The sequence below is a fragment of the Hyaena hyaena genome, unplaced genomic scaffold, assembly GCF_003009895.1.
Source record: "Hyaena hyaena isolate Hyena2069 unplaced genomic scaffold, ASM300989v1 scaffold_289, whole genome shotgun sequence".
NCBI classification, from domain to species: domain Eukaryota; kingdom Metazoa; phylum Chordata; class Mammalia; order Carnivora; family Hyaenidae; genus Hyaena; species Hyaena hyaena.
In genome coordinates, this window is record NW_024080920.1 from 1,628,125 (window position 1) to 1,655,781 (window position 27,657).

Genomic DNA, 27,657 nt, shown 5'->3' on the forward strand with positions numbered 1-27,657 from the left:
AATTTTCCACACTGCTTTTAATAATGGTAATATTAACCTATGCCCTTGGCACGTGCATGTCTGTTTCAGTCTGTGGATTTGTTTTCTGCTCCATCTTCTCAATGTTTTCTACTGTAGCCTCTGGCATCTTTACCTGGTTCTTCATACCTCAAAGATATCACTTGAAGGATACCCATACCCATACCCTGGCTTATGGGTAGACTGGTTATAGATATCTAGATAATGGAGATTTTTACGTAAATTTGTCTGCAAGCCACTTGTCAGGAGAGAAAATTCAGAATCTCTGATGATGTGATGCAAATACCTTTAGCAAGCCAAGCAGGTTATGATGTGTCATTGTGGGTGTACCTTTGATGTCCAACTGAAGTAAAAGACTGGGCCTTTTATCCAGTCCTGGAAACTTGAATCCCTGTTTGGATACCTTTAGTGTCAGCTTGGCATCTTGTTCCTGCTTATCAGGGAGATTGCAGAGGATTAGTCCTAGGATTTCCAAAGGACTCAACGCAGGGGCCTTTAAATGCCATATTTCAATACCATCCTTGACTCCTGAGTCTGACCCATGTATTGATACTTGATTGACTGGACTCTGAATGATTTTCTTTCCAGCAAGGATTACTAGCCCTCTGCCTACAGACTATCCTCAGTAGTTATAACTTTGCTTCTTGATCCACATGTCTCTTCATGGGCCCTGTGTGTTTGCAAGATGGGCAGTGAGCTAGAACACAACCTGCTCCTAAGGAGAAAGTTGGTGAAGGAGAGTTTTTCTGGGGGGGGGGGTGCTGGCAGGGAGTTGGAGGGGGAAATCATGATGCATGGGCTTTCAGCTCTGCAAGTGGGAAATGCTGCTACATGGCTGGACAAGAATATCTTGTTTTTTCTGGATCCCCCAAAGGAAAGAGAAGAACCCCACTGTAAGGAGGAGGTCATTCCTGTAGGATGGATTCCCTGCCCTGTGTCCTCCTCATCCTGTTCTGTTGAATTCCTGAGTTCTGTTGGGCTGTGAAGATGTAACTTAGATTCATAAAGTAAACTTTCTGAATATGTGCCTTGGCATGGAGAAAAGGTAGAGGAACTTTGTCTCTAAGTACCATGAAGTAGCCTTCTCTATCCATGAGTTAATAAGGTAATTAAGTATGATCCTTGGATCAGTAGCATCAACATCACCAAGAATTTGTTAGAAATGCAAATTATCAGGTTCTGCCCCAGAGCTACTAAATCAGAAATTATGGGTGTGGGGCTCAGTAATTTGTTTTGCAAAGCCCTCCAGGTGATTCTGATGTACTCTCTAAGGTGAGACCCGCTGGTCTAATTAAAAACACAGGAATGTGACTTATCTGCTAGGTGATTCACTGTCCAGGTGAATGATGATTGGTTACTAAAGTTGAAAAATCCCTATTGTTTAGTACCCAGAAAAAGGAGCTGGAGAACAGGAAGTTCTTGCATCTTCTCTTATGAATGTTTCTACCAGTCCTGTTGGCCCACATTCCTTAAGGAATCAGTTCTAAGAAGACTGTTTTGATTCCCTTTTACGGATAGAGGTATTAGGACCTTACTGAAGCTTATCCAGGTTGGAGATGTGTGATTTTCTGACCTCTGGTCTGCCTAGGGGAATGGACTCTGCCGGCTGGGAGGAATCTTGTAGCTGGGTAAGGCTCAACTCAGACTCTCATGAAACAAGTGGTCCCAGGTGGTCCACTTTTCCTGAAGGTTTCATGTAGCAGAAAGAGCATGAGATTTGGAGCTAACACATCTGGATTCACACCTAGGATCTGCTGCTTACTAGCTGTGGGAACTTGTATTTAATCCCTGAGTCTCAGTTTTCTTATCTGTGAAAAGAGAATAATAATAATCCTTCCTAAGATTTTTGTGAGGATTAAATAAGATAATGGGGGTCCCTGGCTGGCTCAATCAGTGGAACTTGCAACTCTTGATCTCAGGGTTGTAAGTTAGAGTCCCACGTTGGATGTAGAGATTACTTAAAATCCTAAAAAAAAAAAAAAAAAAAAAGATAATGGAAGTAAAATGATTATATATAAAATGCCTTGTGCCAGTAGGGTTCTCAGTAAATGCTAGGTTGTTTTGTTAGTAACTGCCCCTCCAAGCTTCCAGGACGTTACTCTGGAGGAAACCTGGGTTGGCCTGTGATAAAGGAACCATTACCAAGAGCCCACAAACCCTCCACATCTCCATACTCTTACCTATATGGTGTTTGACATGTGTTTTCTCAACCAATTATAGTCTAAAGATAGGAGATCTCCACAAATTTTCCTGTCTTATTCCTAGAGCAGAGTCTGTTTTGTCTAAGGCTGCTATAATTGTAGACATAATTGATAATCAGATTAACCCCTTGCATAGGAATTTATCTCCCCAAAAAACGTTTTTAGAACTAGAGTTGACCATCTGAAGATAGTTTCATTCAGTGTTACTCTTTTTATCTGTTTCAGATGGTTCTTAAGTTTTGATGGTTGGAATAGCTCAACTCTCTCATTATCCAAAGCAGTGGTTCTCAACTGGGGGCAATGTCTAGAGACATTTTGGGTTGTCACAGCTGAGGAGGGAGCTTCTACTAATATCAGCTGGATAGAGGCCAGAGATGCTGATCCTACAGTGCATAGGTACATGCCTGTCTAAATGCCTGGGTATACTATCTCTCCAATGGGATGGGAATGGAGCCCCCCAGAAATGTAATGCTCTGGCCTAAGGGATAACTCCACAGACTTCCAAGAATGATCCCACTGATGCCTCTGAGGCTATCTTGTTGTTATGGGTTGTGCTGTAGCCCTCAAAAAGATATGTTGAAGTCCTAACCTCCAATACCTCAGAATATGACCTTATTTGCAAATATGATCTTTATAGATGTAATCAAGTTAAAATAAGGTCATTTGGGTGAGCTGTAATCCAATATGACTGGAGTCCTTATAACAAGGAGACATTTGTACATAGAAATAGACATGGACACAGGGAGAATGTCATGTGATGATGAAGGCAGATATCATGGTAATGCAACTACAAGCCAAAAAACACCAAAAATAGACACCAAACCACCAGAAGCCAGGAGAGGGAACAGACTTTTCCATCCTGGCTCTGAGGAGGAAACAATCCTGCTGATACCTTAAACTTGGACTTTTAGTCTCCAGAACTGTGAGGAAATACATTTTTGTTGTTTTTACAGCTGCCCTATTCATGGTACTTTGTTACAGCAGCCCTAAAAAATGAATGCACTCGTGAAACAAACTACGCGGCTGCTAACCAGCACTACCACACCCTCATCCCTGAGCTGTCCTCCCTGTTGTCCACACAGACAGAACTCCTATCAGTAGTACCCATCACTGCTCCTGAAGTAGTTTGGATCTTACTGCCATGGCTGTTGCAAAAGGGTCCAGGTCAAGGCCACACTGAGCTGCCTCAGAAGCATAGCCTTAGTTGGCAAATAGGCCACATCACAACTGCTTCAGAAATTCCTGCTGGGGCTTTAGCAATGGCCAACCCACCCTCCCACATCTTATAGCTGCCAGTGCCTCCCCCTCAGCTATTCTTCTTCCTTGACGCTGTTGCCAAAGGCTGTCCCTGGCTTAGCAACCCCTCTTCACTGTGCCAGGCTCTCTCAGGAGCTTCACTACCACTCAAAGACCCACAGATTTCAAGCTTATTTGCCACATTCTCCCCCCCATCCTCCCATGCCAGGAGAAACCCTCTTCTTTATGTGGGATGGGTTATAGCCCCACATGCTTAGCAAGCAGAAGCTAGGCCTTCCAGGTTTGCAGCTCTGTATTTGAGATTGCAGATATTACTATCGGAGTTAGTATAGCTTCGTAGACCCAAGGAGAACCCCATGTGTTACTGGTTACAGCTACATAGAAATACTAACAGGCTCAATTTGGGGGGCACTGACTATATGCTAAGCACTTAATGTATATGATTTAATTCATATGATATGATAATGTATATGATTTCATTTAATTCACAAAAAAACTCACAAGAAAATAATTACCATCCCCATTTGTTGATGAGGATCAGAAGATCAGGGATCAGAAAACTGAAATAACTTGTCCAGAGTTATAGAGTAAATAGAAGAATTAAACTTCAAACTGAAGTATGGCTGACTCCAGTGCCTACCTTCTTCCCAGGTTAGGTCATTGATACTCACACAGGCCTCCTGCTGGGAGCACCAATCTATTATACAATGACCATAATTTTTCTCTTTCCAACAACTCTGGGCAGTTAATATATCCATATACCCTTTCTAGGTGGACAGGAAAGTACCATGATCCATTTAAGGTAAAAGGATCCCACATGTGTTCAAACTCTATGGTGAGTGCTGGAGATTTTCGGGAGCCTAACCTCTTTCTCATTTTGCACTCTAGCAATTCTAGAAATAGACACTTTTTTAAGTGTCTTTTTTTTTTTTTATTTCTGAGAGAGAGCAAGTGAGAGCGAGAATGAGAGCCAGAGCAGGGAGGGTCAGAGAGAGAGAGATAGAGAATCTGAAGCAGACTCCAGGCTCTGAGCAAGCTGTCAGCACAGAGCCCAACGTGGGGCTCGAACCCACGAATTGTGAGATCATGACCTGAGCCAAAGTCAGATGCTTAACTGACTGAGCCACCCAGGCACCCCTTTTTTAAGTGTCTTAACTTAAAGTATAATATCAGATGTATTGTCCAAGACAAAGGGCTTCTAATCCATCACATTGGAGAACACAGCTTGGACTTGGGGTAGAGTGAGACTTCCTACTACTTCCCTTCCACCTCAGATTAGACCTGAGGACTCATTTGAGGGAAGGAATGAGTCTACACAGTGAACTCCAGGCCCACATACCTTGCCAAGTTACTTCATATCTTGTCAAATGCAAGAGAAAGAGAAAGCATCCCAGAAAAAGAGAAGAGCAGAGTGAGAGAGGCAAGCTGTAAAGCTGGAGCCAGAGAACGGAGATGCCCTTGGTTGCTTCCTGGCAGATCAGAAACACAGGTATCCACTGTGCATGGACTCAGAGCAACTCTGAAACAGAGAAAACAAGAAGGCAAAGGCCAGCACTGTTGTCATTCTACCTCAGGGCCCTACTCTCTGGGGAATGTGAACCAGTCAAAGTCAGGATGTTCCCATCTCATCAATCAGATATGCAACTCTCCCATATGGAGGAACTAGAGTAAGGAGGGAGAGAACTGGTGGTATTTGCTCCAAAATGGCTTCCTTTGGGGGAAAATTCTTTACCTGGGAACAAGAGAAAAAGAGAGTAGAGTTCTCATAAGTATTAACAGTAGTTCATCTTGTTGGGAATACTTCAGATACTTGAGAGGAGACTCAATAGGGGGATAGTAGGGAGATCTCAGGGGATCTGAGGTCAACAACTATCTCAAACCCTCAGCAGGTTGTATTCTTCCATCCTCTCTAAGCTCTCTAAGTCCCACAGGACCCTGCCTGTGGGTGAGGCCATCCTGCCTTCCCATTACCTTCCCATTATAATGCTTATACAATCTAGATCACTGGACTCCAAACTGGTTTTATTTGCAGAATTTTTTCTCAAACAGCTGTAATTTGCAAATGAAATGTGAACATTAGATAAAAGAGGAAATTCCATGGTTGATATGGACCCATTTGATATGTTTCAAAATGTCAGGAATGTCTGGATCCACTGAGGACACTTCCAATGTCAAAGGCAGGTACTGAATAGCACAAGATGTGAGATGCCCACAAGAAGAATGATTGGATGTATTTCCTGCACACTGGCAACAAAGATGTGCTTGCTGTTTTAAATTGCCTTTCTCTCTTAGTTCCTTGTTGCTTAAAACATTGGGGATTATTACGGTTATACAAGGGGGGGGGGTTGGACTGGGAGCTGAGAATAGTTGTTAAAACATGATTATGTAATGTGGAGGGAGGCTTAACCTGTATAAATCTCTGTAACTTTGTTTGAACTGAGTTTGAATTACTTGCTCCCATGAAGCTGGCAGGCTCTCATGTTATTTCCTAAGACTCTATTAGCCAATTTGGCCTCTGCTATCCTGAGTCTCCCATCAGTTCTCCTTACCACCCTCCTGGGGAGCGTAATAATCATGGTATAGAAACTATCACGATCCCACTTGTGTTTTCAGAGTCTGAAATGGACTGTTGTATTGAATCCTACCAGAAATGGGCAATGGGCTCAAATACAGAGGGAAGGAGGTCTCCTGATATTCCCTCAATACCTAGCAAGCAGATTATTTATGCCAAACAGTACCATTAGAAGATCTTTCTATTCCCTTCACTCTAACATCCTACAACCCTTCACCCAGGGCTGTGAAGAAAATAATCAAATTTTATCAGGTAAAAGGTAAGAGACAAAAAGCAAAAAATATAGATCTGTTTGAGTTGAGATAAATATGACTTTTGTTATAAAATCTAATCAGAATTATGTAAAAAATAAAATTTACAGTTCTGAAATTAAATATGTGTCACCTAGAAAACCAGTCTTTGCACATTTACATACTTGCATCCCTTCACTACCCTTTATTCTAGGAATCCAACTGCTGTATTTAGGCTAAAATGCTCAAATATTCTGCAAAATGAAGCCACGGCTGCTCTGTCAGAAACATCACATTAAAATGTGTTCTGAAATCACGTGGCAATGTTCTGAGGACAACTGTCATTTCATGAGTTATGCAACCAGCCCTGGGCATCATGAAGGCTGTGAGCTGTGCTTACAGTTCTTACAGGAGCAGGGAAGCCAGAGGACCGTGGTGGCAGAGGCTAGCCATAGCTGAGCCAACTGGAGTAGCAAAAAGAGAAAAATAGATTTTCTTTTTTTATTATTCTTTTTTTATTTCCTTTCTTCCAAATTTTATTTATTTATTTTAAAATATAATTTATTGTCAAATTGGCTTACATACAACACTCAGTGCTCATCTCAAGTGCTCTCCTCATTGCTCATCAACCACAAAAATAGATTTTATTTAGATCCAACTTTATTTCTTTATTTTTTTCATGTTTCAAAGTCATTCATGATTCAAAATTCTGAAGGTACAAGAAAAAAAAAAAAAGACTGTGAAGTCTCTCTTCTTTCCTTGTCTCTCACCTACCAGGTTTCCCCACAAGCAACAGTGTTAAGATTTTCTTGGGCAAATCTGCAGATACAGTTTCTTTTTTTAAGATTTCTTTTTTTTTAAGTGTTTATTTATTTATTTTGAGAGAGAGAGAGAGTGCTAGCAGGGGAGAAGGGGAGAGAGAGAGAGAGAGAGAGAGAGATTGAGCTTAGCATGCCTGATATGGGGCTCACGAAATTGTGAAATTATGACCTGAGCCAAAATCAAGAGTCGGACGCTTAACCCACTGAGACACCTAGGTGCCCCTGCAGATGTATTTTATGTATATGCCAGCACTTACTGCATTCTCTCCTATAACATTTTTTTCTACATAGAGTAATTTACTACATATATTATGATAAATGATATCTCACTATACTTTATATTGAATCTCATATTATGGTGGAGGTTGATTGTGTTTTCTGATGTTTTTAAGAGATGTATATTTCCTTCCCTGTGGGGTGATCATATCCTTTGTTTGTTTGTTTTTCTATTGCAGTTTTAGTCTATTTTTTTTCTTCTTGATCAGTAGGAGCTCTTCTATACTATGGAATTGACCCTTCCTCTGTCAACTTTTTTGTCCCAGTTTGTTGGATTTTGCCATGTAGAACCTTCAATTTTTTTTTGTAGTCAAATCTTTCTTTTTTTTTTTTAATTTTTTTTTTAATGTTTTATTTATTTCTAGGAGAGAGAGAGAGAGAGACAGCGTGAGCGGGGGAGGGTCAGAGAGAGAGGGAGTCACAGACTGAAGCAGGCTCCAGGCTCTGAGCTGGCAGTCAGCACAGAGCCCGACGCGGGGCTCGAACCCACGAACCATGAGATCATGACCTAAGCGAAAGTCGGACGCTTAACCGACTAAGCCACCCAGGCGCCCCTGTAGTCAAATCTTTCATTCATTTCTTTTATGGCTTTTGGGTTTTTATTATAGTCAAGTCTTTCTCTCTCTAAGATTATAAAACAATTCCTCCATAATTCCTTTCAGTGCTTTTATGATTCATTTGTTACACTTAAATTTTTTGCCCATTAAGAACATTTGGATTTTATTCTGGCATAAAATGTTAAGTATGGATCTGACTTTATTTTTATCTTAATGCTACTCGGTATCCCAACTCTATATATTGTGTGACTCACATTTTCCCCATTGATTTCAGGTGCCTGTACATACTTGGTCCATTTCTGGGGTTTTTACTCTATTCCACTATTATCTGTTGATGTGGTCACGTGCCAGTATCAACATAGTTTTAATTATTTTATCTTTATAATATGTTTTGACATGTGATGGTGACAACCCCTATTTCTTCTTTATCTCATCATTGTCTTTGTTCTTCCATGTGAATGTTAAAATCATCTTTACTAGTTAAAAAAAAAAGCTGTTGGTATTTTTATCCATATTTCTTTTCTTTATGAACGTATTTATTGTCAAATTGGCTTACATACAACACCCAGTGCTCATCCCAACAAGTGCTCTCCTCAATGCCCATCACCCATTTCCCCCTCACCCCCACCACCCATCCATGCTCAGTTTGTTCTCTGTATTTAAGTCTCTTGTGGTTTGCCTCCCTCCCTCTCTGTTTGTAACTATTTTTCCCCTACCCTTCCCCCATGGTCTTCTGTAAGTTTCTCAAGATCCACATATGATATCTGTCCTTCTCTGACTTATTTCACTCAGCATAATACCTTCCAGTTAAATCCATGTTGCTGCAAATGGCATGAGTTCATTCTTTCTCATTGCCAAGCAGTATTCCATTGTATATATTCATAATTTCATGAAATAACTCAGGAAGAGCCAAGATATTTTAATACAGTCTTAGGACTATGTTATTAGGAAGGAAAGATCTTGAAATAGAAGAGGAAGAGAATAGATTCTTCTTTGTGCTGAATATATCCATAGGTGAAATAAAAAGAAATATAATCGGAACTTTGTTCTAGGATAGCCTTTCCAAAAGCATGTATCAAAAACTTTTGTAATAGCAATAGGAATTTTTTAAAAAGTGATTCTGTGTTAAAAATGTCTGATAAACATTATCCACTATATTACCCCTTGGAGATTAAAACCGATGAGAGAGATAAGATGTGCTAGAGGGGAGGGAAGATGCAGACCTCTACTTTATTAATGATAAACAAATATTGTTTATAAAAAAAAAAGACTGTGAGAATCCAGCAGTAAAGATACCTATTTTCTTCTATTTTCCATGTTGCTTCCAAAACTGTTTCAAAACTTGTATTTCTTTCTCTAAATAGTATCTCTTAATATTCCACAAGATGCTCATAAAAACTCAGTTTGGAGAACTTCAGGGCCAATCGTAGATATTTAAAAGAAATTTTTTGCATATAAGGTCCTTTCCAATGTTGATGTTCTTTGATTCTCAGCATCAGTAAGGTAAGGATCTGGGATAATAATCTTTAGGAAATTATTTCTGTGTCTTCACATTTATCCCCACAGGGACATCAGGTGATCAAATATCATGTTTCCCTCTTCCACTATTGGATTCCTATGTGAAATCACCAAAGTGGGTGAAATTCCATGTTTTATGCCATCTTGCTAGTCACTAGTTCATTCATGCATTTGGTACTTATTGAGTACCTACTATGTGTTGGGCCCTGCCTTGTCATTTTTCGTGAATGAGAGGGCCTCTATACCAGGCCCCTGAAGCTGAGCCTCTGGACCTCTCTTGCCTCATTACCTCCTCCTCATGTACACTTTGAGGTATATAATTCTAACAGCAATTGCCCTGAAAAATGATATTGTTCTGTATGGGAAAGTTCTGATCCTGAGCCTCTGGCAGCACTGTCTGCATTCCTGAATATGACTGTGACATAACTGAGTCTGACTCCAGGCAAGATGAGGCAGCAGAGAACAAAGAGAGAGGAATTCCTGCAAGTGATAGGGACTCCATTTAAAACACAGATGTTTCTGAGATACCATTGCAGATGGAAAAGGTACAAAGGTAACTTAGGAAAAGCACAGGAAAAGAGTAGGGGCTCCTATTTAAATACCTGTTAGAAATCATTCTGAAATCTCTTTGCAATAAGTACAGGAAAATGAGTAGAGACAGTATTGTGCAGAGGCAAAGCATCTGACTTGACTAGCTGGGTGACTCAGCGCCAAGACTCCTTTGAGCCCTGAGATAGGCTGAAATAACATCCTTTGCCAAAGACATCAGATTCTACAGTGGTCAAAATTGACTGGGTTGCGAGATTCATCTGTGGTTTTGATGTGGTTCCATGTTTCTCATATAGAACTAAACATGGCCCCTGTCGGGTGCAAAAAATTCAAAAAGATACTCCAGGAGTCTTAGTAGAAGTACTAAAAAGCACCAGAGTTTGCTTTCAACTCCTAAAGCATGTCTAAGAGTGTGTACAGGAAACTACTACCCCTCCTTGGATGAGTGAACCGGTCTTTGCCAAGGGCATGGCAGAAACCAGTACACTTAGCCAGTCGGATTTGGTTGGTGAGTCTCCTTTTCTTCTGCTAACATGGACATTTAAGTATATGTTCTGCTCTCCTGATTTCACAATTAACAAAATTTTGAAGGTCCATTGATGTAGTTCTTCCTACAGAAGACATATGCCTTTTTAATACAGAATTTATGTATGACTGAAAGCTTCCGTATCTACTAAGTTCAATCCTAGAAACAGAAAGTTTGGGTTGCCTTAGAGCAAATGCCAGATGGGATCATAAGTGAGCCTTGTGTGCATCCTGGTGGACAAGCATTTTCCTGGTGTCTTCATGGCCATCAGATATTCTATAATTTCTGAGAAACCAATGCATTTCCCATGCTGTAGTGCTATAGTGACAAAAGATGAGAAGCTGAAAGATCTATACTTTCAGAGGTTCATGCAAGGCAAGGGGCCTTAGAGATCATCTACTGCAGTGCTTTTCAAACTGTGTTCCATAAAACCTTCAGTTCTGTGTATTTGCTGTAGTTCTTTCATTCAGAAATGGCACAAACACAATTCAAACTGTATGGAAAAATCCAGGGTTAATATTAGCAGCAGGCATGCCTGGATTCAGATACTCAAATAATGTTACCAACTCACCACTTCCCTGCTTTCTCATTCTTGTCTCTTAGTTTCATCTTCCCTCTGTTTTAGAGCTTCATTCTCAGACCCTCTCCCATAAAGCAGCAAAGATGGCTAGCAAGAGCTTTAGGCTTTTATTCTATCGGCTGAGCAACCTCAGAACAAAGAGGATCATCCTTCCTGATATTTTCAGTAAAAAGCCTTAGAATTCAGTCTCGTTGACCCTGAATGGGTCATGTGCTCATTTTCAAACCAACCTTGGTGACTCTTCTTAGGCAGGTCTGGGTTGCATTGCCATCTTTAGAGCTGGGGATTGGGGTCAGTTCTGTGTGAACCAAATGGACTGTGAGAGTTGTGGTGAGGGGAGGAGGTTGAGGTTCCTCAGAAAGAAAGACAGATTCTAGAAGAGATTCTAGAAGATTAAAAATACCCGAAGAGTTTCTAGAAGATTAAAAATAACAGATGGCCATGAGCTCCATAATACTGTCTCAAGGTCATCCATGGCAGTCAGGGGGAGGGGAGTAAAGTGGGCAGTTCTCCGGTCCTCTTACATCTTCTTCAGAAAGAGCATTTCTATTTTTTTTTTAAATTTTTAAATGTTTTATTTATTTTTGAGAGAGAGAGAGAGCGTGAGCAGGGGAGAGTCAGAGAAAGAGGGAGCATAGAATCCGAAGACAGGCTCCAGGCTCTGAGCCGTCAGCACAGAGCCCAACGTGGGGCTCAAACCCACGAACATGAGATCATGACCTGAGCTGAAGTCGGACACTCAACTGACTGAGCCACCCAGGAACTCCAGAGCATTTCTATTTTTTCCTTCCCCACCAGCTTTATTGAAATATAATTGGCATATAATATTGTGTAAATTAAATGTGTACCATATGTTGATTTACTTACATATTGTAAAGATTACACTGTCGTTTTAGTCAACACCTCTATCATATCACATAACTAGCCTTACTTTTTTTTTTTTGTGGTGAGAATATTTAAGATCTTTCTCTTAACCATTTTCAAGTATATAATACAGAATTTTTAACTATAATCACCATGTTATACATTAGATCCCCAGAACTTACTTATCTTGTAACTGGAAGTTTGTACTCTTGGACCAACATCTCCTCAGTTCCCCCACTAACCTTTCTCTCCTCCTCAGCCCCTGGTAACCACCACTGTAGTCTCGGTTTCTATTAGTTTGTTTTTTTTTCAGATTCCACATAGAAATGATACCATACAGTATTTATCTTTCCCTGTCTGACTTACTTACTTAGCATGATGCTTTTAAGGTTTGTCCATCTTGTCAAAAAAGGTAGGATTTCCTTCTTTCTCATGGTTGAATAATAGTCCACTGTATATGCATACGACATCTTATTTATCCATTCATCTGTTGATATACAGTTAGGTTACTTCCATGTCTTGGGTATTCTGAATAGTGGGAGAGTGAACATGGGAATGCAGCTATCTCTTCAAGAGCTTATCTTCATTTCCATTGGATATATATCCAAAAGTGAAATTGTTGGATCATATGGTAGTACTACTTTTGAGTGTTTTTATGAGATATAGAGACAGAGAGAGACAGTGAGACAGAGAATTTTAAGCAGGCTCCATGCTCAGCACAGAGCCTGACACGAGGCTTGATCCCTTGACCCTGGGGGATCATGACCTGAGCCAAAATCAAGAGTTGGTTGCTTAACCACCTGAACCATCCAGGTGCCCCTACTTTTGAGTTTATGTGGAATCTCCATACTGTTTCCTATTGTGGCTATATTGATTTATACTAACACCAATAGTGTATCCTCTTCTCCACATCTGTTTTTTTTTTTCCCAAATCTGTTTTACATATTGGGATTCGGCATTAGATATAATTTGAATAAAATGATTTGTGATTTGCTGCTAAACCAGAATGTTTACAAACTACAACTTAGTGAAACTTTCTCAGCCTGTGAGCCAAGTCTCAGAGAGGTTGCTGTATTTTTTTCTCACAGTCACACAGTTAGTTGGTGGAAAAACTGTGATGCCATTATGTTAGATATATTTAGCCAACCAACATATTTTGAAGACCTATTGTGTGTAGGGTCTTGCTCAAGGCAGTGCATAGAAATAAAAGATGAACATCTCATAGAGCTTATAATAATTTAGGGAAGATATGACAGAGAGAATTCACAGGGGAAAATGTGTGGCGGTCTGTAATTTCAAAAACTGTCTACAGCAATAATTCAGGTCCCACATTCTCTTCCAGAATTTAGCCACACCTCATCAAGGGGTAGAGTCTCTTTCTCAGTCGCTTGAATCTGGGCAAGCTTGTGAGGTTCCAACAAATTGAAAGCGGCAGGTTGAAGCTAGGTTACAAAAGGCAATACAGTTCACACCTGGCTTTCTCTCACAGGAGGTTCAGCTTTGGAAACCAGCCACCTTTCTGTGAGAAAGCCTGAACCCTCCACACAGAGAGACCACATGGAGAGGCCATGTGGAAAGTAACCAAGCCCCAAGCTGAGTGCTATCATCAACTGCCAGACATGTGAGTGAATGAGCCTTCAGTTGAATCCAGTCCCTGGCTTCAAGTCTTTCATCTAAGGCTTGAGATACTCTGGAACAGAGACAAGCCATCTTTGCTGTCTCCCATCCAAATTCCTGACCCATAGAGTCTGTGAGTGTGATAAATGGTTGTTTTATGCCAGTGAAAGTGGAACAGAGTAATTCTGTCTGGATCTTTATAGTTGGTATGATGAACTGTAGGAGTGATTGTTATGAACTGGCCAGAGTAGTTTTCTCCCACCCCCTTCCTCATGTAACAATCCAGTCTCCTTGGTCTCACTGATCATAATACTCCATTCCCTTGGACTTTGAGATTAAGGCAGGGGTTAAGCACATGATCCAAATAGGGCCAACCAGGGCCCTTCCTGGGTTGATAAAGGGATAATGAGAGAGAGAGAGAGGTATCTCATATTGCTGAAGTTACTGGGCTTGGAGGGAGGTGTAGAGAAACTGTAGAGGTACAAAGAAGATTCTACCTGCATTAAGTCCATATTAAGCCCTAGTTCCTACAGCAATCCCTTTGAACATGCAGACCACCCTAGTATTTTTCCCAAATGCTCAAACCAATAATTTTACTTTCTTGTTTATTGGACTTCTATCCCTTACCTCCAAGAATTCTAATTTAAAAGGCTTTGTGGAGGATATAGCATTGGAATTTGGTCTTGACATTCTGAGGTGTGGAGAGGGCTTTAGAAAGGAAGACAATGTCCATGGAGAAAGGAGAACCGCAGCTAAAAGTACGGACTCTTCAGTCACCAGGTCCTGGCTCCAAATACTGCCCCACCACTTACCCCACCCCTTACCCAAAGACCTTGGACTTTACGTAGTCAAGCACAGGATTCTCACTTGTGATGTAAAGAAAGTAACACCTAAGGCATGGAATTGTTAGGATTAAGCATCACCCAATGCCCATATTGGCTCCATGCCTGGTGCGTGTTAATGTTGAGTTGTGGCCCCTGTGCAAGGATGGTGTGGAGTGTGGATGAGGGGCAGCTTATGGCAGGAGTTTAGCTGAGATAGAACTGGAGGAAGGGACTGAAGCTGGTCTGTGTTAGGTGGACAAGCAGGAGCCATGGACATTTCCCTAGCAGGAATGATTAGAGATGTGAATATATGTACCTCCCATATATAAATCACATTCTGATAACAGGAATTTCTTCAATATAGCATCAGCAGTATAGCTTCATGAGTATACATAATATATTTGGATGCAATTGTGAGATTGGTTCCAAAAGCCTGTAGACCTAGATGTCAGGTGTTCCCCATTCTCTGTACTTAAAAGAAAAGTCTGCTTTTATTCCCTAAAGATTTTTACCTGAATGCATATATCAGGGTTTTTTTTTTTAATTACCATGAAGAATGGATTCATATACAATCAATGATGAGCAAATGTAGACTTTATTATAGATTTATGTGGTGGACACTATCAATGCTGTATCAGATTTCCTCAGATCCCCTTTTACCATTGTGTGCTCTGCCTTCCCTACCCTTTCGGCTTCTTGCATACAACACCTTGTGCAACTCTTTCTCAGTGCACACTGTCCTCCATAGCAGAGCTAGAAGTGCTTGGGAATTTATCTCCTTCCTCTGCCCCACCCTTAACCAGTGACTGACAGGTGCAGGAGTGTGAGAGCCCGGCTCCCTTACAATCCGCGGGGACAACACTGAGATGTACTTACACTCCAGAAATCCCCTGTGGAATCAGGCTGCTGGGTTTTGCCTGGATCATATTTTAGCTTGACTTTTCCCTCTTCCCTGTCTCATTTTCTTTGTTCCCTTCTTGGTCTTCTCTGGGAGCACCTCCTTAAAAAGCCCCTTGCACAGGAATCCTAGCCTCAGGGTCTGTTTCTGGGAAACTGTTTTCTAGGGCAAATGGAGGGAGGAGTTTATATATACATGCTATAGCAAATAACTTCAAAATCCCCCTAAGACAACTCACCTCTCCTGCTCTGCTAAGAAGTACATTTTTCCTTCTGTCCTTTCTTGCTTACAAAGCTTGGCTTTCTTGGTTCACACCTCTCTCCCTGAACCCTCCACCCCCAGTTTCAAATTCTCACTTCTTTATTTTGCAGAGCAATTCTACCCCAACAATCAACCAAAGCTCTTTACCAAACCACCAGGGTGTAACAATATTAGAACCCTGAGATCAGCAAGACCCTCTCTCCTTAGGAAGCAATTTAGGGAACATCTTTTATCATTAGAACATGCCTCTTGGCGTCTCAACCTTTCCTCCGAGTGACTTAGTAACATATCAAATTCTATGCTCTCCCTGCAAGGAACTATTATTATCAGTTGGGCTAATAACATTTTGCCCACTGGTGTTATGTACCTGTGTGTGTGTGTGTGTGTGTGTGTGCGTATCTCAACAGAATTGTATAAGCATTGCCTTACTAGTCTGGGACAAGGATTTCCAAGTATTTGATTTCTCCACACTTTAAAAAAAATGATATTGGGATGATTGGAGAGACAAGCAAGCAAGCCTTTTGGGGGAGTGGGGTGAGAGAAGAGCTTTATGAGCAGGAAAATGTGGACTGGACAGAAGGGGCTGGCATGGAATTTCCAAAAGTCCTTTTGTCCCCAGACACTGAAGTTTGGATGTGCATAGCTTCCCTTACCATGCAGGCCTGTTTGTTTTCACTGCCCCAGAAGTTTTGCTCAAGCAACTTCATCTACACCTACTGCAGCATGTTTCTAAGACCTTTCACAGGATGCTGCTGGCTGCTGGTGCAAACTAATGAGTATTTTCCAACACAAAGCCTCCAGTTGAGATTATGAAGTAATTTATTAGGCTCTACTGCAGTGAGCACACACAGTTCCTGCTCAGAACGGACTAATTAAAAACTTCCCTACCATGTACGATTTCAATTGTGTTGGGAAAAAAAAAAGAACAATACCGCTGGTAATTTTTCAAGGAAAGGAAATGACAATATTTCTTTAAAAAATCATGGAAGCCTTGCATTGCTTAAGTAGACAAAACTGTCTGTGGGTGTTGGTGTGTAACTGGGAGCATTTTTGTCTTTATGCAGAATAGATCCAGCTTCCCACCTTTAACTCTGATGTGATGTTTTCCTGGTGTCCAACTGATACAAAGGTAAGTGTCAGTATTACTAATTGTAGGGAGGCAGTGGGTTTCAAGGTAATTTTATTTGGGGGTGATGCTCAGGAACGCTGGTATTGTTGCTCCAAGTTCAGAAGTTTCTCTCTTTTAAAAGCCAAATATCCATCATCCGAGTCCCTAATATTCTACCAAATAGGCCTCTCCAGGGTGCTGTGGGAATTTCTCAGGAACACTGAAACAGTTTGCAATTTACCCTGGTTGTTACTTGTCACCTTAGACTGACATTTGACCTTGAACTGTGACCACTTACTGTGTCAAAACTCAGACTATTATAAACTATTTGTGTACTGTTTTATTCCAACAAAAGATGAAATAAAAATTTCACCAAGCTTCAAGCATGCCTATTCAAATTTGTCCAGTGAACGACCCTGGAACCCCTAAAAGCCTAATGCAGCCCATTCCTAACCTGTTTTCGAACCATACCTGTGCCTCAATATTTCTAAACCAGAAAAGTATTCACCAGTCTCAAGAGAGACTTTACAATCCACTTTTGAACTAATCAGAAATGTGAAAAAACTTCCCAGTCTCCATATTGTACCTGTCCCTTTCACTTTCAGCTTGCAGGAGACTCACTGACTTCTCTTAAGGAATGTGATTCTTCTTTACCTGGTAGGTAATATACTCTGCCTCCTTTTTAGACTATTTTGGAGGTCTTTGCATTTATTCTACGACAGTAGACATTGGTCACTGTATTAATTCCCCCAGAGTTCAGCTAAGATGCGGTTGTGACATTTCAAAAGCTTTACTGGAGACTAGGGGTGATAGAGGGAATGATACAGGGACTTAGGAATGCCTTAACACTGGATAGGTACCACAGGAAAAACAACAACTGGACACCACACGTGTCTTTTCTCAGGTCCCTTGGCCATGCTCTCCCACAGGGATCCCTTCCTGGTTATCTCTGCCTTTACCACCAGCCTGTGCCCGTGTTGCTCAGCCAGTTTGCATCCCTACAAAATGACTGCTCTTGCTGAGTTCCCGTCTATAGGGCCCAGATCCCTACCCCACTGACATTTAGGAAAGCACCCCATTTCATCCTCACTCTCAGTCTATGACCAGTATCTCAGTAGCATGATAATCTTGGGGATGCCTTTTCATAAGACTACCACTTCTATTTTCATGTGGAACAAGTTAGATCCACATTGTCTCTGGAAGTTCTCCATTGCAACTGAGGATCATAGCTCACTTTTGCATAAAGGATCATTAAAGTTTTCCAGAAACAAAGGAATAGTCTGCCCTCATAGATGAATCTAAACTTTCATCTTTAAAGGATGAGAAACATTGTTGATGGTTAAAAAAACAAACAAACAAACAAACCATTTTTCTCTCTCCCTTCCCTTCCCTTTGGAGTCTAGTTGAGAGCATCTCCTTTATACTTACAAAGAGCCGTTTGCTTCTAGTGTTTGCCAGGCTCAGTACCCAGAACCAAGCAGGCAGGGAGAACTAAGGCACAATCCCTGCTCTCAAGAAGTTCATGACTTATTAGAGAATTTCTGGCGACAATGGTGGGATAAGAATAGAGACTGCAGGTGTAAGATGCAGAGACAAAAAGGAGAAGAGAGTCAGGAAAGAATTCCAGGAAAAGGTGGCACACCATGGGTTTTTAAAGCACCAGCAAGAATTTACCAGATGGATGAAGTGGGAGAAGAATCAGGCAGAGGAAACAAGAGCAAAGTTATAGTGGCAAGAACTAATATGCAATATGGAGATTAAAGATGGATGAAAATAATATGCAGATTAAATGCAGGAGGAATGGGAGAAAATGCAAGGATTAGATCCTTCCTGGATGTTAGCTCCACAGGGGATGAGGAAACCTGGAGTGCTTGGGGGTGGGGAGGCAGGTGGAGGCTGACATGATCAGATTGGTGTATTAGAAAGATCAAGCAGAGGGTTTTTAACTAGAGGCCAAGATAACAATCAAAGAAATAGTGTGGGTTAGGGTTGCTGGGACCTCAGTGGCGGTTGTGGGAATGAAAGGGAAAAAGAGTTGTAAGGACTCTTTTGGAAGTTCAAATGTAGGAGATGTTGTCTGATTTAATGTGGAAGGTGAAGGAAAAGGAGTCCAGCTGGACAATGATGTTTCTGATGGACCAATGCTGGTGCCACCAGCTAAGACTGGAAGTCCATGGAGGGAAACTGGTTTGTTGGTAGGGGAGGCGAGGGGGAAGTGAGAAGGAAAGGTCAACACTTGTCAAATCATGAATTCTGGTTTGGGGACATCATGAATCTGATTTCTTGCCAGACTTCTGAAGATGACTGGTTAGTAGTTGGATATACAGGTCTGAAATTCAGCACCAGTACATGGACTGATGGTGTAGACTTTGGGTGATAATTATAATCGTGAAAGGTCATTTTACACTCCAAGGAGAAGTGTAGAGTGAGAAAAGAAGGGAGAAAGAGTTGACTATAGGACCCTGAGATAGTCACCTTATTTTTATAATTTTTATGGAGCTTCTGCCTCTACATTTATTTGGAATATTTGGTAACTAACATAATAGAAAGGTAATCCATCTGGAAATGAGACAAGTAGAATTAACTTGAGACACCAAGAAAGCACACAGAATCCAAAGCAGGCTCCAGGCTCTGAGCTGTCAGCACAGAGCCAGACGCCAGGCTCAAACCCACGAACCGTGAGATCACGAACCGTGAGATCATGACCTGAGCCGAAGTCAGGTGCTTCACCACAGAGCACACAGGTGCCCCAATAAAATCTTTTTTGAATTTTGAATGCATGAGGGCAAATATTCATTTTGCTCAGCCTTTTGGTAAGCACCATGAGAGCCAGGCAATACCTCTGCTTTAATTTGCCTGAGGGTAAATAGGCACAGATAAGTGTTGATGATGGTGGTGCTGCAGCAGGGGCTTGAAAAGAAGAGCAGCACCTACTCTAACCATGGTAATAAGGATGGAGATAGCACCACCTAGAAGGTTACAGATCTCTTTGGAGGCATGTTTGCTTCCATGAACCCTTGCAACTAGGCAACAGTGATGCCACTTCATCCTGAATAGCGGAAAAAATGACCTTGGTGATGTGAAGGAAAGGGCAGTGGTGGCAATAATGTATTCACTTGTTCCTTGATGAAAACAAAGAGAATAAGGCACAGCCACTCTCTGAGCCTGTTGACAAAGACTGAATCCCACTTTTCCACATTTCTGTACGTTGATTCCAACAATCTCTAATGCCCCTGAGGTCCCCATTTTTTTAATTTCACCAAAGCAGTGACCTAGAATTCATCCCAAATCCTATAGTACAAAATAGAAGAGTGTTTCTACTCATAGGGACTTGATGTCATAAAAGTATGCAATGGCCAACTAGCTCAGCTCCGGTGGCTTCAAAGATCAAAGATTGGGAAAGGTTCTTACAATGGCATTTCCTGGTAAGCTGCAAGTTTTTCAGCCTCCATAATATCTGATCTGGCACCCCACAATCTCACAGCATTTCTGATTTAAAATGGCTTCATTGCGTTCATAACAACACTCTCAACAATAGCTAAAACATGGAAAGAGCCTAAGTGTCCGTCAACAGAGGAATGGATCAAGAAGATGTGGTTTATCTATCTACACCATGGAATACCACATGACAATGAGAAAGAATGAAATCTGGCCATGTGTAGCAACGTGGATGGACCTTGAGGGTGTTATGCTGAGCGAAATAAGTCAGGCAGAGGAGGACAAATTCATATGTTTGCACGTATAGGAGGATTAGGAGGAACTTGATGGAGGACCAAGGGGGAGAAGAAGGGGGGAAATGGTGGGGGAAAGGGAGAGAGGCAAACCATGAGAGACTCTTGAATGCTGACAAAAACAGGACTGATGGATGTGGGGGTGAGGGAGGATGGGCATGGAGGAGGGCACTTTTGGGGATGAGCACTGGGTGTTATGTGGAAACTAATTTGACAATAAGTTATTTGTAAAGAAAAAAAAACTTTAAAACTATTTGTAAAGAAAAAAAAACTTTAAAAAAATGCTAGAGGCTGGTAATGCCAAATGTCTTTTCTATCTCAGAGCCCAGCTAATGGACAGAGATGACCCTTTACAAAGAGAGCTGTCTTGACTGGTATTTCTTCAGATGAAGGAGTGACATAGAGAGGTCACAACTGCTTTCTAAAACTTACCATCACTTTCCCAGTCAATTCTAGGGGGACTAGACTTGTCTAGTTGTCTAGTTGTAAAGTCGTTTTAACCTTTGTGTGTTTATGGGCTTCTTATTCCCCATGAGATGGTCAGAAGCACAGCAGTACCTGTCATACCTGACAGAAATCCTGTGGGTAGGTGTTGCCAAACACCCTGTTGGCACCCTAGCCCATGGAGTTTTAGGTTTAGACTCAACTTTTGGTTGGACAAACCTTAGAGATCATCTAGTGCGACTGCTGAGGCCAGTCATTACCAAGTGATTACTTGCTTGATAAAAGTATTCCATTATCAGTAAAGAATGCAAGTTTGTTAAAGATGTGCTTTTTCCTTTGTGAATTAGAACAGACTTAAAAGTTATCCCATAATAATGTCTCTTACACTCATCTTCTAATAGGCTTTTTGGATAGGGGAGAAGAGGTACTATTATTCTAGTTGAAACTGAGTATAACTTAAAACCAAAACACTCTACGTAGTCTCTGTTAACAGTATGTGGGGCACTAAAACTTTATCCATTTTGTGTTGCTTGAGTACATTTAAGAGGCTAAGCCTCAAACCCACTTCATCATCTCAGGGTGTGGTGGGATGCTTCCAGTTGTGGAGACCTTACTACCTTACCAGATGACTCACTCTGCTGTTAGACATCTCTCATTGTTTATGTGTTTTCTGTTCCTCTATCAGACCTGGTTCTGCCTATTTGGACTGTATAGAGTAATTCCAAATTTATTGCTGGATGATTGTCTTCAGTATCTCAGAAGGCCAATTTTCTTGTCACGTTGAATGTTTTCCCAGGTGTCACTTTGCCTATTCCTTGAGGTGTTCTCCATGTGAAGAGCTTGCTTCAAATTCCCACGTATCCTGTTTGCTCTATCAGAGTGCAGATCAGCTTGGCAATATCTTTTTTAATGGGTAGTGTCCGGAATTGAACACTCTACTTCCCACAAGCTTGTAATTTCTTATCTTACTCAAGGAATGGAGGATAATACCATCATTCCTAAGAAACTGCTTGAATTCTGACCATAAAAATGTGTTAATTCTATGGTGTTAGTATCTGAAGCAGAGGAGCATTAATGGGAAACTGAGACCTACCACCTCCAATCCTTTCCACTCGCCTTCCTGGAGTACATTCTTTGCCCATCTTTTTCCTGCCATCCTCACTCACCCCTTCTCCTCTAGACCAGAACAGCCGGGCCCACAGGGTTAGACTAGAGGATTTTTAAGGGGTATTCAATGAAAGTTCAGTCTATCCCTGAAGCCAAATGTTAGAACTTACATTTAGGAACTGTGAGAAGGATGAAACTCCTGATAATAAATAAGGTTCCCTTGGGTAACATTCAGTTTTTTCTCAAGTGAGGAAGGTGCTGCCCCCTTTGAAAATGTGTGTGAGCAGTTTTAGTTGTCACAGTGATGGGAGGCAGGTGTCACTGGTATTAGAGCCTTGGATGTGAAATGTCTTATGACGGTTGTGAATGTTTTGTAATGTCTCACCCAGAGAAGTATTGTCTCACCCCAAATTCTAACAAACACAAATGGAGAGGACACAGAACTAAGTAAAAAGACCAGATCCCAGTCCTATTCTTGTTCTTACTAGCCTTGCATTTCTCATTTGTAAAATAGGTGAGAACACAAAGCTCTTGTGAGGTCTAAGTCTCAAGCATTTGATCGGACTCTCGTTAATGACACTTGACTACTCAAGATTTATTCTCCTTTCATTCCATGTGGTTTGGGTTGGGCCTGACCTCACACCTTCTTGGAGGAGGGACACGTGACCTAGGGTTATCGGTTAGTTTATCCATTCCATGGCTCAATTATTGGCTCATGAGAGGGTACATGATCATCACTCAGGACAAGGATAATCAGGCCATGATTTTCATTAACACCTGTGGGAGAAGAGAAGCTGTGTTGTCAGGTCAAATCAGGCCTTGGAAGGATTTGAGCCAGAAATTGTGAGTATATACCATGATGGAGACTGAGAGTGATGCCAACCCAGCATAAGGAAAAGCCATTGCGAGAAGGGACTGGTATACATCATTCCAGCCCCTGGCTAGAGATGTCCCTAGAGATTTTCATTATGTGAGAAGTATATTTCCTTTGTTAGTTAAGCCACATTGAGCCACTTACAACAGAAATAATCCTGACTTACTCAGCTCTTGTCTCTATCTGCCTTGACTTACAGTTATTAGTTATCTCCTCCATGTGACTCCATGCTCCTTAAGGGGAGTTATCTTTGAACCCTCCCAAGTAGCCAAATAGTAGAGGTTAGTGTAGGATAAAGAAGCATCCCCAAAATATTTGATATATGAGTAAAATGAAATAAAATGATATATATGAGTTTTGTAGAATCTCAACTATTTTATGAATAAATAGCATTTTACATATATCAGAGTTCTCATTAATATTTCCTTCTAAAATATTTGTCTTGTGAGACATTCTAGAGCAGTAAGATTAGTATGTAAGCAAAGGCATTGCTCACCCAGTTTGGTTTTCACATTTGTCTCCATTTCAGCTTTGTAGCAAAGCAATCTGTCCTTACTGCTGTGTCCTTAATAGTTTTCTGCATTATAGTAAGTGGATCCAGTGCAGAGACCTTTTCTGTTTTATCTCTGTGCCCTCAGTACACATGGGAGGTACTCAATTGTTGGGCTCCTCTCCTTTCTCAGACCTTTCCAAAGCACCCTCTTATTGCTGTGGGCTTTCAAGGTGGCTGAGTTGCCAGAAAAGTGTATCCCTGTGGCCCAATGGGCATCTTTGGGGATTTGTAGTGTGTCTTTAACATTCATTCATTTAGAAAGCATTCATAGAGCACTTAACCATGAGCTGGGCATTGCCTTTGAGGATTCATACCCTTGTGGCATTCACAGGTAAGTGCATAGACAATTATAATGCAGTCTGATAACCACTAGGATGGAGGAAATATGGGGTGTTATGGGAGTAAACAAGAAGTTGCTAGGCTGAAGTGAATCAGGGAGATCTTCCTGGAAGAAGAAGCATTGAAGCTGAGGCCTAAAGGATCAATAGGAATTAGTCAGGCACTGAATAAGAAAGAGAGCTTCCTAGTCAAAGGGAATGGCAAAGACCAGTGGGTCAGTAGAGTTGGGAGGCAGATGTGGTTGGGGAGCTGAGCATGGGTCGGGCCAGCAATGGGTTTGTAGATGTGGTGCTACTGCTTTTTCCTTTGGGTCAGGTCTCCTTTCTAGATCAGCCAGGCAATGCTCTTTTTTTTTTTTTTTTTTTGCCTATTCAGTGGTTTTCTTGGTTAAGCCTATTAACTTCAACTAATGTCAGGATGCCAGGCAGTCGTGCCCAGCTCTACTGGGCTGAGGGCCTGGCTGGAGTCCATCCTTTCATCCTTTTCAAAATTCATGGATTAACTTCTCTGGAGGAATTCAAGCCTCAACAGAGCATAGGCTGGCCTACCTAGCTTAAAATCAGGTCCTTGATGATGGTAACCACCTCAAAGATGATTCTGTGTGTTTTTGAAAAAAGATCCCTAGGATTCAGGGGCAGGAAAATCTGGGTGTGGGAGAGACAGAGACAAGAAGTGATATGTATATGTGCCTTTTAGGGGAGTTTGGGGAAGGTAGGACTCGTCACTGGCTCATTCATTCAGTGTGGATTCTTACCTCCCTACTGGACAGCTTTGGAAGCCTCTTGAGAACATCAGTCAGGTGGGTAGGGTCTTGACAACTAATGGCCTTATCTGATTTATATTCCTTTAGTGATGGACATTGAAATTGAATCTCCCCACAAAATGGAGTCACTACTCTTTGCTCCTTAATGACAAGCCATTCCCCCATCTTCTACTTGGGGGTGCCTTTCCTAAGTTCTGTCTGGGCATATGGCTCTGCTTTTAAATCTTTGAGAATCTTCTTCCTGGCTGGGGCATATGGTAAGAGTCCTGGGGGTCTGGGAGGCAAAACCAGAAGTAGCTTGCCACAAGTAAGAATTTCCCCAAAGTTTCATGTGTTATCTTTACATTTTGTGCAAATTTGTATTCCCCCTCCATCATAAATGCATGTTTGCTTTAATGAAGACAGGCTTTTAAATTATGTATCACTGAATAAAACTGGCACATCAGAGAGTGTATTGTGTTTATGTAGATTCTTTTGACTGTAGCCATGCTGTCTTGTATACAATCTCCACTTTGACAAACGGGGGCTTATAGGTTACACGGATCTGGGTCATTAGATGTGTGACCTTGTAGAGATCACTTTACTTTCCCAGGCCTGTTTTTTTATCTAACGTTTGAGAACAATGAAACCTACATGTCAGGGTTAATGTGAGGATTAAATGAAATAAAATACATGAAGTGGCTGGCCCATAGTAGGTACTGAAGAAATATTAACAGTTCCCCTCTTATTAGGAAGATCTCTGTCAGGTTTACATTTCCAGAATTCTGTGATTCTGACTTAGCTGACTGAGAAGGTGACCCCATGGGACATTTGCTACTAGAGGGGTTTTGAGGAGAAATAGTATAGGTCACTGCCTGGTGACACAGCTGATGACACTGGCAATTGAAAATAAACTGTCTGGAAAGAGAAGATGTGATATGGTTTTAGGGCTTATCATAGTCTGTTGTTTTTCTTTTTCTAGGTCTTTCTGAAATGTGCAAATTGGTAAGTGGGTGACACAGTGTCCCTCTACTCTCTGGCCCACTTGTCATGAGGCAGCTGCAAGTGACTCATTGGCCAAGAAAGAAAGTCAGAGCATGACAGCTCTCCCTTTCCTGGGCTCACCTTTCAGTCCCACTGCTGAAAAAGATTTAGGCCACGGTCACTGCCTAGACTAATGAGTCTGTCTCAGGAAATTTCCTTCTAAATTCTGGAGTGATAAATGGGATGCCTGGATCACAATTAAAAAGGAAATATCACATATGATTCCAATCATTAATGTAAAAACTTAACTATTAACTTTAATTTTGAATATCCAACCATTTTATGGAAGAAAAAAAAAGTCTTCTCGTCATATGATAGATACTTCTGTGACTTGTCAAGGTCAGAGTCCAGCCAGACCTGGAGTGCAGGTGGACACCCAGATAGGGAGGAGTGTGATAAAAACCTAGTGTGGAAGCACATACAGGCACACGCGTGAGAGAGTTGTGTCATGTGGAAGCTTCAGCAAATCTTGGCAGTAGAGGTGATAACCAAATAAGGAATCAGATTCAGGAGAATGGGCGCCTCTCAGGCATGACCGTTTTTGTTTTCGTTTTCGTTTTTGTTCTTGTTTTTGTTTTTACAGTGTCTCCAGTGATTCTGATGCACAGCAAGGGTCTACTGCCCTGGAAGACATTTGTACTTCTGTTTTGAGCATTTGCCCTTCTGGGCTGAGAGCCCCTTGATGGCAGGGTCTTGCTCTCTCTCTCTCTGCTCAGCATCATTATTGCAATCAGCTGGAGCCTGATGCCAGGTCCAGAGCTGTGTCTCCCACCCTGGGGTGACTCCCATGCTGTAATGGGGACCCCAACGCTCCAGAATTTGGAAGAACTCCATGTCATGTGTTGTAAAAGTTAGAAACTCAATGAATACAAATGTCTGTAGTATATTACCACCGCTGCCATATCCCCATCTTTCTTCAGTGTCTCCTTTTCTTTCCAAATGTGTATCTGAATCTCTTTTCAGATTCATATTTTATCTTTGTTTACTGTTATTTCCCTGGCTATAAAAATATACCCTTGAGTCACTCTTCAAGTGCAACACTTAAGTTTGTTTACCTATGAACACAAGGGCCTCTCTCCCCTGTGAATTCCAAAACAATCTCTGGAAAGGAGAAAAAGTTCAGTATAAATAGGGAACTCGGAAAACAGAAGTGAGCTGAAGTGAAGCAGGTACCCAGCTTCAGGCTGATACATGTTTTTCCCATTTCTTCCAGCATATAATTTAAGTAAGTGCAAAAGCAAAGTTTCAAAAATTTCTGAATCTGTGGTCTTACTTCTTCCACCTTTGCTATACTTCTAAATAGGGACCCCACTACATTTGATCAATGAATGGATGAATGAATGCAGAAACAAATGAAATGTGATAGAACTCTGAATGGCTACATTTAGACCCCTTTTTGTCCGTGCCAGGGAAAGTACTAAACCCATCTTGGAATGCAAGATCTTACCTGAAGTAGGAAGCTGGTGTTGACATCAGATAGCAGCCAGTGGAGTGTGGCTTTTCCTAGCCCCTCAGAGGAAAGGCAATGTGAGTGGAGAAAAAAGACACTGGGCATTCTAAGTGGACACAATTAACAGGTTTGCCTCCTCTGAGATGGTGGGTTTGCTCTGTCAGCTGGCCTCCCAGAAACCAGTAAACAAAGCACCCAAAGGAGGAGGGGGAATGCGTTGTTCTTGAACAGGTGACACGCTGGAGCGGTTAGCAGAGTTCTGGGCAGGCTGCTGAGCTGGGTGTCTGAATTCCTCCTCACTGGTGAAGCTCAGGGTGGAGCTCTCCCTTCTCAGGGGACATGAGTGCAGCTGAAGCAACCCAGCAGGACCCCAGTTTCTATATGCCATCTATGGCATGTGCATGTCTGTGTGTGCTGTGTAGTCTAAGCCCCCTTTTTTGGTTGTTTTTAAGCCTGTGCTGTGATTTAACACAAAGAGGAGAACAGAGGAGCTGGGCCTCGCTGCAGAAGGCTGGCTGTAGGCACACAATTACCTGGAGAATCTATGCCAGTCCAGGAGCTATCGTCAGTCAAGGATGGATGCGTCCTCAGGGAGAAACTCTCACTCTCCCAGCTCACGGAAGCTATAAACAAGCCCTGAATACCCATGGATTAACCATAGTAAAAACTGTAATAGAGCAGCATGCTCCTGTAGAG

At 41.6% G+C, this 27,657-nt stretch overlaps 1 long non-coding RNA gene across 1 annotated transcript; it reads right to left on the reverse strand.

Moving 5' to 3' along the window:
• On the reverse strand, window positions 1–27,657 carry LOC120241753. Its single transcript, XR_005530942.1, has 3 exons — window positions 26,959–27,657; window positions 4,816–4,995; window positions 1–448 (listed from the first exon to the last, which is right to left on the reverse strand). It is a non-coding gene; the product is annotated as an uncharacterized LOC120241753 (long non-coding RNA).